The sequence below is a fragment of the Panthera uncia genome, chromosome B4 (assembly GCF_023721935.1).
Source record: "Panthera uncia isolate 11264 chromosome B4, Puncia_PCG_1.0, whole genome shotgun sequence".
Lineage (NCBI taxonomy): Eukaryota > Metazoa > Chordata > Mammalia > Carnivora > Felidae > Panthera > Panthera uncia.
In genome coordinates this window covers 97,566,573-97,582,087 of record NC_064809.1, presented here as the reverse complement: position 1 = coordinate 97,582,087, position 15,515 = coordinate 97,566,573, and the positions used below count along the sequence as shown (strand labels likewise).

General features: G+C 35.5%; 1 long non-coding RNA gene across 6 annotated transcripts in view; it reads right to left on the bottom strand.

Annotated features, from left to right (window-relative positions):
• LOC125920309 (uncharacterized) overlaps positions 1–15,515 on the bottom strand; it is a 166,063-nt gene that overhangs the window by 146,115 nt on the left and 4,433 nt on the right. Inside the window, exons 4-5 of one of the 6 annotated variants that reach the window (XR_007457008.1) lie at positions 5,458–5,547; positions 2,154–3,180 (exon numbers count right to left, since the gene is read on the bottom strand). The exons of 4 other annotated variants lie outside the window; for them this stretch is intronic. This is a non-coding gene — a long non-coding RNA (uncharacterized LOC125920309). Of the gene's footprint in view, positions 1–2,153; positions 3,181–5,457; positions 5,548–15,515 lie in introns of those variants that run through there. One more of the 6 variants, XR_007457009.1, reaches the window with a different exon arrangement.

Genomic DNA, 15,515 nt, shown 5'->3' with positions numbered 1-15,515 from the left:
GGCTGTGTGTTTTGGTTCAGAAATTGTTCAAATCTGTCTTGGGCCAAAGTAGAAGAGAATCTAAGGTCAGATGAAGTTAGGATTACCTGCATCCCCTGGTTTATTGATGTCTATTCCAAACTTTAGCTTTGTTTTGTCAGAGTTCTGATATCCTCACCTCAACGTAGCCTCTCAAGGCCAGACTGGCAATACAACTAGATTAATAGAACTCCTAGGTCTGTTCTTACGAATCATACGCTTCCTAGTTAAGAAAATGACAATTATCTTCACCATTGTTAGGTAATCACGTGGTCTAAGCTCATAATCTATATCATCCACTAGGATGCAAGTGGAGAATGTGGGCTGCAAGAAACTGGGGTGCTTATTTTGCTTTAGAGGAGGAGAAACTGGTGAAATATGGGATAGATATAGAAAATGAAGAGAGGCTTCAGTTTTATGATCTCGGTGGTGGGGAGGAGACCCAAGAAGAGATTGGATAATGTTTACAGGGCTTTAGGAATGAGATTTCATAAACAACCCTAAATTTAGTTTCCTGTATGCAAGAGTTTCCTTGATATAAGTTGGATTAGACCTTGGGGATTGCTTCAATTTGATGAATGAGCATCTGTTTAAATGGTTTGTAGATGGTTTAAATGGTTTGTACATGGCTAAAGTACAGTGAAAGAGATGAAGCACTAGGAAAATGGAAAATATAGTTTATGTGGAAGGGAAGGTTCCATTATAAAATGGAAGGTTATATCATTGCTATTGGGGGAATTCAGTAATGAAAAGGAAAAATGATCTAATTATTTGTCTTGATAGTAGGCAATGTTCCTGTCAATTAGACTAAGTCAATAAAGGAAAAAGTAAATGTTGACCTAACAGGCAAAAAGACACTGACAAAAACAGGATAGAAATGGGAAAGAGGGTCTAATCTTTCATGAGAACAGACCAAATTAGGGTTGAGTTGTAGCAAATTTCCAGGTGTAAAAAGCACTCTAAGTGCAGACTCTGTGGTGGTTACTGGCCTATTTTCTCTCAGATTCATCATTCCCAGGCTCTCCCTTGCTCTACACTCTGAATCACAGGATATGACCAGGTTAAACCATATTTCCCAGTATCCGTTTGCCAACTGGTCACTAGTTAGTTTCAGCAAATAGAAGGTAGTAGTGGGAGATCAGAAGGGAAAATGAGGGAGAAGCATCTTACCACTAGGAAAAAGGCACAGGAAACCATCATATACAACACTTGTCACTTGGAAAGCTGCCAGTTTTGAGTGGACTCAGAAAAAGATAGTTCCTGAGTACAATTACTCTTCATTTATGGACCTGAGAAACTAAAAGAAACAAGTTATCTGGCTCCAACATACCCAACATTCAATGCTGGCACAGATTTAGTATAATAGTTATAAACATTACAGTTCAAAAAGGGGGAAAATGAAAGGTAAAAAGAAGTCCTTGGTCCATAACATTTTGAAATACAACTAGGTAAATGTTGGGAGTTCCTTGATTAGGTTCTTTGTCTTTGGGATAATCCTCCATGGCTTTGGATTCTGCCCTCTGGGTTCAGCCCTCTGAGTCATCTTTCCTTTTTTATTGAAGGTAGCATGTTTACACATGAGTAGGTTTATCAGCCTATTTCCTGCCAGTAAAATTTGGGGGGGTCTGGCAGCCTCCTTTTGTTTTATAATTCTGTCTTTCTCATTCCAAACTGGCATTGTTTTTGCTGAAATAAGTTCCTCAAGAACTTGATGGGTCTTCATGTATTTCAGTGGGGTTTACTCCATTAGACAAAGACCACACAAGCTATAGTTTGTTTCAAAATAACCTCATCTCTGTCTTTGGCTCCTGCTGAGAGCCTAGGGCTGAGAAATAGCATCTTTAAACTTCTTAGAGGCCAAGAGGTTTGATTGAGAAGATGTGAGGCACACCCTTCTACTGAAAAAGCCCTTTGTGTGATTAAAGACCTTGTCCTTTGATCTCTTTCAGGTTTTAACAAAAGGTTGTGGACTTATTCCCTGGGAATTTTCTCTAGAGTAAGCTTTCCTTTTTTTTTTTTTTTTTAAGTTTATTTATTTGAGAGAGACAGAGACAGTGTGAATAGGGGAGGAGTAGAAAGAGAGAGAGGGAGGGAGGGAGGGAGGGGGAGGGAGGGAGAGAGAGAGAGATGAGAAAGAGAGAGAGAGAGGGAGAATCCCAAGCAGGCTCCACACTGCCTGCATGCAGCCTGACATGGGGCTTGAACCCATGAAACCATGAGATCATGACCTGAACTGAAACCTGGATGCTTAACCAACTGAGCCACCAAGGCATCCCTAGAACAAGCTTTCCTGATAGTGTTCAGAATCCATTTCCTAGTGTTAATATTTTTACCATCTGGGGAGGATGAAGATTTTCAAAATTATCAAGTCCTGATCCCTTTTTGTTTAATAGTTCTTCCCTAAACTGTCTCTCTTTTCTTGAATTTTACTCTTACGTAGCAAGAATAAACCAGTAGTCACCTTCAACACTTTGCTTGGAAATCTCCGTAACTGTATAACCAAATTCATCATTTACAAGTTCTGCTTTCAACATAACGGCAGGAGGTAATTTTACTAAGTTGTCTGCAACTAGGATTCCCTTTCCTCTAGTTTCCAATAACATGTTCCTCATTTCCTTCTGCGTTCTCAATGTTAATGTCCTCATTTTCATATTTCTACTGATAATCTGTTCATGCTTTATCATGCTTTTCAACATTCTTCCAGCCTCCACCCACTACTCAGTTCCTATACCATGGACATATTTTTAGGTATTTGTTACAAGAGCACCCCACTTCTAGATACCAAAATCTGTATATTTTATATTTATGTGCAACAAATCCCATAAATTTAGCAGCTTAAAACAATACACTTTATTATCTCTGTTTCTGTGTGGGTTAAGAGCCCAGGCACACCTTAGTTGGGGTTTCCACTTTTGGGTCTCTCCTGGTTACACCGAATGTTTTGGGTGGACTCTGTTCCCATTTGGAGGCTCAAGCAAAGAAGAATCTGCTTCCAGATTCTCTGAGATTTTTGGCAGAATCCATTTCCTTGCAGCTGTAGGACTCGGGGCTGTAGATGTTTTTTGCTGGCTGCCATCCAGAGGCTGTTTTCAGTTTCTAGAGGCCACCTGAGTTTCTTGCCACATGGTCCTCTCCATAGGCAGTTCACAACACAGCAGCTTGCTTCATCAAAGCCAGCAGGAAAATGAGAAAGAACAATTCTGCTACCAAGATGGATTCTTACATAATGTAACATAATGATGAGAGTGATGTATCCCACCACATCTATGATATTATAATATAATATAATTATGGGAATAATATCCTATTACCTTTGCCAAATTATATTGGTTCAAAGCAATTTACAGGCTCCATCTTATGAAAATTAATAAAGGGAAACCTCACTAAAGTGGACTTGGGATAATAGAAGGAAAAGCTGGAATGGGAAGCCATACCACTTAGTGTCAATTATAGGGAGAATTGTCAATTACAGATCCCTGAAACAAGCATTCTCAACAGGCAAGAATCATTAATCACAGGCCCCAAGAGGGAAAGATGTACATTGCATCTGCTACAAGAAACTAACTACCCCTGTAACCCTGCCAATGAGAAACTGCCACTACCCTAGACTCGTGCTTTTCTCCAATGGATTTTTGTTCAAAAACAAACCCTCCCAATGTCCTCCTTTTCCATAAAATAACATTCTTTGCCTTTGTTAGACAATCAATAGTTTTGCTATAACTTGCTGGTCCTGAATTGCAATTCTGTTTTTCCAAAATAAATCCATTTTGGGCTGGCAAAATACCTTTTATTTTTCAAAATACCTTTTATTTTATTTTCAAAATACCTATATTTAGGGGTAGGAGCTTAAAGAAGGACATTAATATTAGAAGACAGAGACCACTGGGAGCTACCTTAGGGTCTATCTGCCACACACACATAATTTCTCAGGACTATTTTTAATGATGCAATGCTAAAACTTCATTGAAAAGAGCACACAAAGGAATTCCGAGATGCAGTATCTCTCCTCCATAAAAGCAGAACTTGCCCTGGATATTAGATTGGGCTAGGCTGGTAAGTGGAGCTCAATTAGTTTCTGTTGTAGACAGAGCATTTTATCAAGTATGAACCTGGCAGATCTTGACAGCTCAGAAAGAGCAACAGAAGTAATTGAATATAAAGGGGAAAACTGTTAAAGAACATTTATCACACACACAAAAAACTAGTTTCTTCAGTTATCTCTATTTCCATGGTGTCTGTCACCTCAAGTGGTAGCCACCACTCATTCTACTTTGCTAGAATGACTATCATTCACTTTACTTTGGTCATTTGTCAAATCATAAAGATGAAATCAGATGATTGTCAGGTCACATGTTGGCTAGGGATGGAATTACAAAGAAAGGAAAATCATGACACTTGGGGAAATAGTTATGAGGAAGGAAAACCAATGGAGGACTTAAGAAAAGGACTTGAGTCAGAGTCATCTGACACCATGGCTAGCACACTGAATTTTTAAAATTCTCACATAAAACTTCTAAAATGGTTACCTTAAGATTATACTGGCTAAATAGGGTTGTTTCCTTTACTTAAAATTGGGTTAGTGTTCTTTGAAGTCTAAAGAAATAGGGCTACCATTGGTTGAATGTATTGTATGTACAGGCCACAATTTCACAACATTTTTATGGGATAGATGCTATTTTCAATCCTTTCTCCTAAGTATGGGGAAATTGTTCATCTCAGTTAGGATGTTGAGTAACTTGCCCAAGGTCACACAACAAGTAAATGAGATAGCCAAGATGCCAGAGCATACCTGCTGACTCTAAAGTTAAAGCCTTTAGCCACTGCATTACAGTGTTGCCTCAGGCTTCAAGATAGAGGAATCTCAAAAAAGTTTTTAATATTCAAAAATAATTTAAGTTTTTCCGTACCTCATTTTAGTCTATCTTAAACTAGTGAACTTAAAATTTGTTTTTCTTCTGGAAGATGCAAACTAATCTGTAGTGACAGAAAGCACATCAGTGGTTACTGGAGGATGGGAGAGGGTTGGGAGGGCCAGGAGACAGGAAGAAGGAAATACAAAGTGGCACAAAAAACTTTTAGGAATGATAAATATGTTCACTATTTTGAACTATGGTAGCGATAGTTCACAGTTGAATACATGTCAAAACTTACCAAATCATACTTTAAATTGTACAGTTTATTGCGTGTCAGTTATTCTTAATATTACAGATGAGGAAATAGATATCAAGAAGTTAAAGTCCCTTGTCCAAGATTAGCCAGAGAGGCGGTAGTAGAGACAGGATAAAATACAGTTTTAAAAATTCTTGAAAAAGTACTGTTTTTCCCTCTCAGTTTGATAATTTATCCCTACATGGTTTCAAAAAGGGCTTGAAGAGACATAAAATATGAAATATATATTATAGGAAGAAGATTGTATTTAAGAACTCTCAGTTAACTTACATATCTCAGTTGAGCACTGGAAATCCATGGTGAATTCATTTAATGAAAAAGTTTAATGTATCTCATTAGAAGTTTGTCATCACGAGCAATCTGAGAAATATATATTTTTAGGAATTTTATAATTATGTGACCAGCAGGGGGCAACTAAATACTTCAGAAACAGCATCATATATAGGAAAACAAATTAAAATTGGAGACTATGAACATTCTCAGTTGTACAGAATTTAATTCTTTTTAAAATGATAAGTAACACCTAGCCATACATTCTCACAATATTGCATTTGTGAAGACAATTAGAACACTCCCCTAAGTAAAATCTATATACTAAGGCCTATATGTGGCAGATTGTTTTGGTTGTTTTTTCAGTCTACAAGGTTCTTTGCAAAAATCTATGAATTTTATAACCATTGAGTTTTTTTTAACTTTGTGTTATATAATATATAATACACATTGACATACATCTGTAGGTTATTCTAGGATTCTGAGATTTCACTTGATATTCTAAGATCAAAGTAATTAAGATTTGCATAGAATCTCATTTTTAACCTAAAATTTAATAAAGTATCATTTCCTAACTTTCTTTTAAGACTAATTTTTAGGTTGTTGTATTAGTCATGGTTCTCCATTGAAACAGAACCAACTGTGTTAGAAGAGACCTATATGGTCAAATAATCCAAACTTCCTCCAGACAAAACTACAATAACTGGCACAACTAGTTTAAATTTAAACTAAATTTAAATAAATTGAATTAAATATGTCTAGTAGTGGTGGAGTTCTGCCAGAGCTCCTGTGTGGAGTTGGGAAGTACTACAGGATAAAGGTTAAGCATGAATTCAGGGGTCAGATTATCCAGGTTCACATAATGCCTTCTCTACTTACTTTCTGTGTAACATTGGATGAGTTACTTAAATTTGCTAATCCTCCATTTCCTCACCTATACAAAAAGGACAGTAATAATAGCTATTCATAGTACAAATTGCTAGTGTAAATCAATATTCAGTTCTCTTTTTCTTCTGGGCACTCAGTAGAATGACTGTCATTTCTCAGCACCCCTGCAACTGGATGGGCACATGTGATTCTGTCTGGTCAATGAAATACTGTGCAATTGACACGTGTCAGTTTCTAGATGAGGCCATGAAAGGTCAATATGAAATTTTTTAGTGTTTATTCTCCTACTGGGACAATCATGGAAAAAGACTCATATTAAGATGGTGGCACCACAAGGTTAAAGAGCCTAGATTATTATGTCATCACATAGAAGACATGAGCCAGAGCCAACCTGGAGCCAGAGCCAACATTTTGGAATTAGACATAAATCTCTGTTCAGTTAAATCATTGACTTTTTTTTCCAGCTGCAGAATAACCTAGACTATTCTGTTCTGTCGGAGTTGTTCTGATGATTCAATCACAGTATGAGAATTGCTTGTCTGATAAACAGTAAGAACTCAAATATTGTAATTATTATGTTGAATCAATCATTGATATTGAATCAACGAATATAAAGCATTACTTTGTTGTTGATTATTATAATGATTCAAAACTCAGTCAAATTAGAGTACCAGGTAACTTTTGTTTAAAGTATTCTAACTCTTTGAACTTCTCCTTGGAACATTGCCTAACACACAGTAGGCATTCAGCAATAAATGAACAAATTCTTGTTTTGCTGATTATCTGATAATTGCTATCATTTTTTTCTGAGATCTTTTATTCTCTTGTTAGACTGGCAAGATTCCATTTTCCATTTTTTTTTTATTAGACCTAGCTTCTCAATAACTGTTCTATCAATAATGGGGCTTAGCCAGTGACAGCTCCTTATATATCTTACTCTCTTCTGAATTCAGAAACAATTGATAGGGTGTCAGATAAAGATGAAAACCACCTTCTTACTGATAAAGCTGCTTAGACAAAGGACTTCAATGTACAGCCACAATGAAGCTTTTCAATACTTTTCCCCAGGTCCAAATGGGAGATGGCATAATAAAAGGAAAATGTGGGTCTTCAGGACAGATAAACTTGGACAGAATCAGTGCTCCACACTCAGTAAGGTCAAATGTAGAAAGAATGAGGGTTAGGATTCAGGCCTGCCTGTAAAAGCAAGCCCAGGCTCTGATCCATGTGTATTTAGTTTATTACACAGAATGAGAAACAGGACAGAACATCATCTGTTGTGGGTAGGTAGATTTGAAAAATATGGCAAGAAAGGGGCTAGGTCTTATTTCTTCTTCTTAAATCACCAATTAAATAAAATAGCTCTTTCTACTTAGGGAAAATAGCAGAAATAAAAATGGAAGGTACACTTCCCTAAAGTTCTGAAAGTAGCATATTTCTAATTTAAGATCCAGGTAGGAGAACACCTAAATATATAAGTATATAAATTTATAAATACATAAATGTCTAACTGAAGATTACAATAATTAGAGATTATATATATATGATTATGTTGCTCAGGAGGGAGGACTAGGCTAGAAATACATATTAGATAGACTAAAAAGAATGAGAACACAAGATCCATTTTCTCCTCTCTTTTCTAGGAAGAAGATATAGAGTGAAAAGAGAAGAGGGCTGAGTATGAAATTTTGGAGCAATGAAGAAATAGCCGAGAGAGGGGCGCCTGGGTGGCGCAGTCGGTTAAGCGTCCGACTTCAGCTCAGGTCACGATCTCGCGGTCCATGAGTTCGAGCCCCGTGTCGGGCTCTGGGCTGATGGCTCAGAGCCTGGAGCCTGCTTCCGATTCTGTGTCTCCCTCTCTCTCTGCCCCTCCCCCGTTCATGCTCTGTCTCTCTCTATCTCAAAAATAAATAAACGTTAAAAAAAAAAAAAATTAAAAAAAAAAAAAAAAAAAGAAATAGCCGAGAGAGAGAAACTTGCAAAGAATGAGGAAGAGTCAGAAAGGTAAGAAGAAAACTAATATGATGACATAAAAACTAAATAATAAACAAGTGAACAAGTGAATTTCTGCCAAAGATCAACAGAAGCATACAAAGAAGTTGCCAATTCGTGAGGACTGCTACAGTGAAAAGGCTACATGAATCTAGAGCTGAGCCCTATCAACCATGGGTAAGATGAAAAGGCAAAGGAAAATCTGCAAGCAGAGAGGTTTTAAAAAAAGTAAGCAGCTAAGTTGATGCCCTGGCAGCCTCTTAATGCTGGAATGTTTAGTCTTGTGTTGATGATGATTCAGAAGCTATATGTTAAGGCTTAGTAAGAAATAGTGATTTTCTTAAAAAAAAAAAAAAATTCTGTTACTATGAAAGTAGTACGTGCAGGACAGAAAGTTGGAAACTATATATAAGTAAAATAGAAGAATAAAAACATCCATTATTTCCCATCTATTACCACTGTTAACAGCTTATTGTATATCTTTGCATACCTTTATCCCTATATATGCGTATAAATACATATATATTTAACCAAACTAGTTTCATACTTGTGCAGTTTTACAACTTGCTTTTTAAAAATTAACAATCTCTAACCTTTCCAATAAATGAATTTTCATCTTACCTAAAACCCAAATTCAGATTTTCCCATTAGTCTCCAAGTTATCTTTTCTCTGAAGATTACTAACTAAAAGTAAGGAATTATTTATTTTTCCTTTCCTGCATAAACCATATTTTAAGGTAACCAAATAGTTCTAGGTATAAAGGCAAGCTCTATTTTACTGAAAAAATGTCAGAATATAAAATGAATAATGGAATTAAAATTATTTTGCAATTTTTATTAAGATTATTGACTTGTGCAAGGGTTTACAACAAGTATTAAAACATGAGGTTTATAGAAGGGGAACTGGGTATATGCATAGTATCAAAGTAATACGAAACAAATTACTTCCCAGTCACAAGTTTATAAAGTAGAAATGAGACTGCCATATCATTAATTCAATTATCAGTCTGAGCATCAATAACTATGAATCAATCAAATAGCATGAAAGATGCTGTAAAACAATATACTATATCACCTATAAATATTCTAGCCCCAAATGTTTAATTTGAATCCACCAAATCTCTACATCTGATATCTTTAAAACATTTCAAAAAGCGATTTTTACATCTACTGAATATCATAAACAAGATATCCTGGATATTCTATTGAATATCAGAAACACTGTGAGGGTGGAAGAATAAGGAAATGCATGTATTCCTGTATTGTGCTTAAAGATAATGTTTTTTTACTATGATTCGTAGTAAACCGAATTATAGTAAACTTACGAAATAAGTTTGGCAAGAGGGGATTGGCTTAGAGTGTGGACTCCATGTACTCCAACACTCTAAAGGCTGTTTGAAGTCTTACTTGAATGGAAAACAAAACTCTGAAGTTGAGTCTATCTCCTGATTGCTGTAGAAGAAGCTTTCATTCTTACATCACATGTGAGACTGATACCTAAATTGGCGAATGTACAGATTCTTAGATAAATCTACTTCCGTAGCCTGAGGTTATGCCCATCTATGTATATTCTATAATTCTCAGAATTAGGCCAGCTGCCACAAAGCCTTGGTATCAACGTAAGGTTGGTAGAGTATACAGTCTGTGTGTAATTGTTTTTACCACTGAGTAAAGTGAAAATACAGTTAGTAAAATTGTGTACAATGTAATATTCCCCAAAGATAGTAATCATAATAATTTATGTTTCTTGAGTTAATTCTCATAACAACACTGTAAAATAAAAAAAAAAAATTTAACTCTACAGATGAGGAAAGAGGCTGGGTGAGGTGGCAGGGCTAGTAAATGGCAGGGCTAACATTAGAACTGAGATATATCTGACTTTAGAGGTGGAGGTTAACTGCACTATACTGTACTAGTTCAGTGAGTCAAAGTTATATTGACAAGCTTTGTAACATTGATTAAATTGATTGAGATTTTTCTTTGGACTTGATAGTGATATTAACTCATAACAGTTTCTGGATTATAACTGCTAACCTAATGGGAACATCCATGCATAAAATGAAAGCACTTAGTTCTTGTCAAATATTAGCACTGAAGAAATAAAACATTAACAGAATACTTTCAACTCCCCCCCCCAGAAAACAGTCAGTGCTAGTCAGGCAAAGCTTAAACTTTCACTTGACTTTTTGTTGCTACTTTTTATGAATTTGACAGTTGTGCATTTGGAATCTGTTCAAATTCTATTTGTAGCTGAATCATGTGAATGCCAAGGAGATCAGTACATCTGCTTCTTAGCATCTCTAATCTGTATTTGCAGAAGGCTTTATATAAATTTGAACATGTTAACGTGCTTAATCAGATTTATTTACCACAGTTCATATGATGTTTGGCCTTTCACCATGGCTTAACAGAGGTTTGGAGCAAATAACAGATTGCATGAGTTGCTTTTGACTTGAATACTTTTACCAAAAAATAATCATAGACACGACAAAGAGGAAATGATTACTATCTTACAGGTAGAAAATAACAAGTAGTAGGTGTAGAGTACATGCCCATGGATTTGACCTACAGGTAGAGAAAAGAAAGTGACATAATATGAAGGATTTTTTTTCCCCTAAAGCATGGGCCCAATTATATAGCATGTGTCTCTAGATAATGAGACATTTAAAAACACCATAATCAAATATCATTATCATATCTAAAACAATTAACAATAATTCCTTGATATCAGGTAATATCCAACTAGTATTAATATTTCCCTGGTTGTCTCATTAATGTCCTTTGTAAAAGTGCTTTGAATCAGAATCTAAAAAAGGTCCACGCATTGCATTTGGTTGATATGTCGAATGAGTCTATTTTAATACGTTAATAGTAACTTCCTTTTTTTCTTGACCTTATTTTGCCATAAAGGTCATTTTCCTCCATAATTTTCCCTGTTCTTAGTTGAGATAATTGTCTTCATGGTGTACTACTTTTGTAATAACTTCAGGAAGGAGGGGTTGGGATGCAAACAATGTCAGGTCCAAGACTATTGGCTGACAGCAAAAGATAGTCAGAAGTAATCAACACCGTAGGACCACAAGCAGTGAAGTATTTGGCCATCTCTGGAAAGGAGCTGACATTTAAAAATGAAATCATAAATAGATGTATCCAAACTCCAGTCCATTTCCAGGAGGGTGTTATAGGGATTAAGGGTTAAAGGAAACCGGTGGCAGAATTGGATTGGGAGTCTGGTCTCAGCTGTCTGTGCATATAATAGCAGGCAAAAGTTAGGCTCCCATGGGAATTGACAGAAAACAACTAAGGGAAAATATCAGCAGGGCTTAGAACAGAGGGATGAACCTGACAAGAATGCATTGGACAGACATTACTGGAATATAGGATAGGTGTCTTCTTTCTTCACCTTGCCACCTTTGGGTACCAGTGTTCTGGAGGATTTAGAAAGATAATAAATACTTAGGAGATTTGACAAAAGGCATCTAGGTAACACCTGCTCTTGTTGGGAGTGGTACGTAGATTTCTACCTGATGATGTTGTGTGTATGGAACTTTCATTCCCAGCAGAGAACAACAGAAATGAGAGTTTTGAAACACTGTTAGTTTATAGGGCGAGTCTCTTGATAGCTTCCCATTCATTTCAGAAAAGAGGTGGAGTAACTTACAGATACTTAATTTTTTTTGTAACTAGGATGGGCCTTGGACCCAGTAAAAACTGATAACTTATTAAATTGAAAGAATTAATGTACAATCTAGTTCATATCAATTACTTGTGAACTGTCAGAAAGTTTATAGATGTATAATACAGGTTGGACAAAGCTAACTGGAATAATCTATACTAATATAATATAGAATCTCTCGAACATTAAAAACTATAAAGAAATGGAATTCATTTGGACATTCTGCAGTGAAATTATAGATTTGGTTTCATCAAGAAAGCATTAAAGAAGTAAGTATGTTTCAAATAATCTCATGTGGTTGAGGAAAACAAAGAGAGTAAAGCTTTGGTAAAAAAAAAAAAGTAAGTTATAATTTCTCTGCATTGTAGTTACCACAACTTTGGAAATTTAAGGAATTATGCATCCTATGCTTTTCATGTTTACATAATTGTGACAAACAGCTTTTTATACACTTTGTCTTTCTAAAAATTCTTTTTCTTATTTTAAGTAGGTCCCATGCCCAACATGGGACTTGAACTCACAACCCTGAGATCAAGAGTTGTACACTCCATTAACTGAGCCAGCCAGGCACCCCTATGCTCTCCTGAAATTGAAATGAAAATCATACTTATAGCTGGGACTGTGTAGTCCAGGTAGATATCAGAAAGAAATGGGTTCTTCTTCTTCATTTAAAAATTTATTTGGAGTTCAGGATGCCCCCTGGGCTGACTTAAACCTCAGGAGTCAATCTTTACAGACTGAGCATAAATTTTCTAACTATTTCCAGAGATAGTGTTAAAAGTCATAGCATGCATCTAATTTTGAATAGGCAATGTGGGTGGAAAGGGTAGGCAGAGCTTTTCAATAAGACTTAATTGCCCTTAACCTGTGAATACATAATTATATAATTTGTTATGATGAACTTTCATTTTTAGACTTCTATGGTGGGACTCATTAATTCTTCATAGATATGTGAAAAATAACTCTAATAGTCTATTACTCTAAATCATGATCTCCTAAATATATGCTAATTTCTTAGTCTGATTATTAATAAATCATCTCCGCTGGTACATTATGCAAATTTGAAATAAAAATGTCATGAAGAAAAACACTTAAAATGCTACAGCAGTACAGTTATTTAAAAAGAGAGTATCAATAAAATATTAATATAGTTTTGCCTATATGGATAAGAGAAAAAAATAAATGAAAATGTTTAGTGCTTTTGCTTTTTTTCAATTAAAAAATTTTTATTTATTTACAGAGAGAGAAAGAGCATGTGGGAGAGGGGCAGAGAGAGAGAGATGGGGAGAGAGAATCCCAAACAGGCTCAGTGCAGTCAGCACAGAGCAAGATGCATGGCCCTATCCCACCAACCATGAAATCATGACTTGAGCTGAAATCAAGTCAGATGCTTAACCGACTGAGCTACACAGGTGCCCCTAGTGTTTTTGCTTTTAAGGGCATATACCAGATGGAAATAATAATACAAATGGGAAAAATACTTGCTCTGATGAGGTCTGTTTAATAGTAGGTATAAGGTAAGAATCTGATTGGACTTATTCTGATGTTAGGAATATGAGTGAGAGCTATATTTTCTTTTAAAAATATTATTAAGTAATTTTAACAATTCTGTTTTGCATAGTTGGTGGGTTTTAGATTCATGCAAGTATTTACCACTTTCAATGCTCTTACTTCAGTCTTAACTCCAGATCTTTTACAGGGGGATCATTTTATTTTTGTCTGAAGAGAGAAATTTCTTTAGACTTTCTATTAGTGAGAATCACTATTAGCAGCAAACTCTGCTTTTGTTGGCCTAAAAATGCCTTTGTTTTGGCCCCATTTTTTTTTTTTTTGTGGTGGGGGAGGAAGGGCAGAGGGAGAGGAGAGAGAATCTTAAGCAGGCTCCACACCCAGCCCTGATTCCAACTTGGGGCTGGATCTCATGATGCAGGACTCAGTCTCATGACCGTGAGATCATGACCTGAGCTAAAGTCAAGAGTCTGATGCTTAACCAACTGAGCCACCCAGGCACCCCTGGCCTCTTTCTTAAAAGACCTCTTCAAATAGGCATTGGATTTTCTTTTAGCCCACTGAAGGTGTTATTCCATGGTCTTCTGATTCTATTGTTACTAATGAAGGTCGATTACCAGACACTTTGAGAATAATCTATTTTTTTCTCCACTAATTTCAAAGGTTTCTTTTCCTTTTGTTTTTTTTTGTGTTTTATAGTTTTGCTGTGATGTATATAACTGTAGATTTATTATTCTTTAATTTGCTTGGGATCTGGGGGACTTCTTAATCTGTGAATTGGAATCTTTCATCAGTTCTGGAAAGTTTTCAACCATTATCATGTCTAATATTGCTTCTGCCACATTTTTTTCTTTCCTATTCTTTTGGAGTATCAATTTATTTCAGACTTTCTCACAATGTCTTCAATGTCACATAAAGTCTCTTTTATATTTTTCATTTTTTTCTTTTTCTATTGCATTTGGACAACTTATTCATCTCTACCTCCCAGTTCATTAAATTGTACTTCTGCTATGTCAAATAGACTATTAAATGTGTCCCCTGAGTTTTAAATTTTAATAACTTATACATTTTAATTCTTTAAGTTCCATTTAAAAAATATCTTTGATTATTCTTTATACTTTCTTGTTTTATGTATGTATTTTCAAGGTCATCTTTTATTCCCTTATTCATATTTTATATAGTTATTTTATAGTCTCTGGTAATTTCAATATCTGAAGTCTTTTTAAATGTTTTTGCTATCTTATGTTCACTGTTTCTCACTAATGGTGTCTTATTTTCTTCTGTGCTTGTTATTTTTTAAAATGTGAGCTATTTTCCTAAGACTTTTACTTATTATTCTTTAAGGCTTAAATTGAAGATGGGTTCCTCCAGAGAGGGCTGGCATTTGCTTCTGCCAGATGTCTGAAAGTACTATCAGTCAAACATTCTTCTCAATTATCAGCTGAATACCTTCTGGGATCATCCAGGTAATATGAATTCAAGTTATATTTTTTTGTGTGCATAAGAGCTGGATTGTGAGTCTAAATTCTCAGATATGATTTTGCTTTTCCCCTCTCCACTAGGTGCCACGTTTAAGACAGTAATTTTCTTTGTAGAATATAGGGGAGAGGTGTGTATGCTACTAAGGGGCAAGTTTATTTCTAACACATCTTTACAGTAAATGAATAATCCTTGGAAATGCAGCTTTCTGTGTGCATAGGGAAGGTCATGGGTTTTGTCTTTTATAAGGCCATGAACACCAAAGCTCATGTTAACTGGATTTGGCAAATGCCCTTGGGGACATTTGGAGTGAAACTCTCTAGGTTTCTGCCTTCATTCCAGTTTTGAACTACTAATTTCTTTATTACCAGTTAATCAATATATTTAATAGAATTTAAAACATTTTTCCAGGATTTTTGTTTCCAGTGTGATCACTGAGTGAGGTATATAAGCCATGATATTGCCAGAAATACAAGCCTATATTCTTTGTATTTTATTATCCAAATTTTCATCG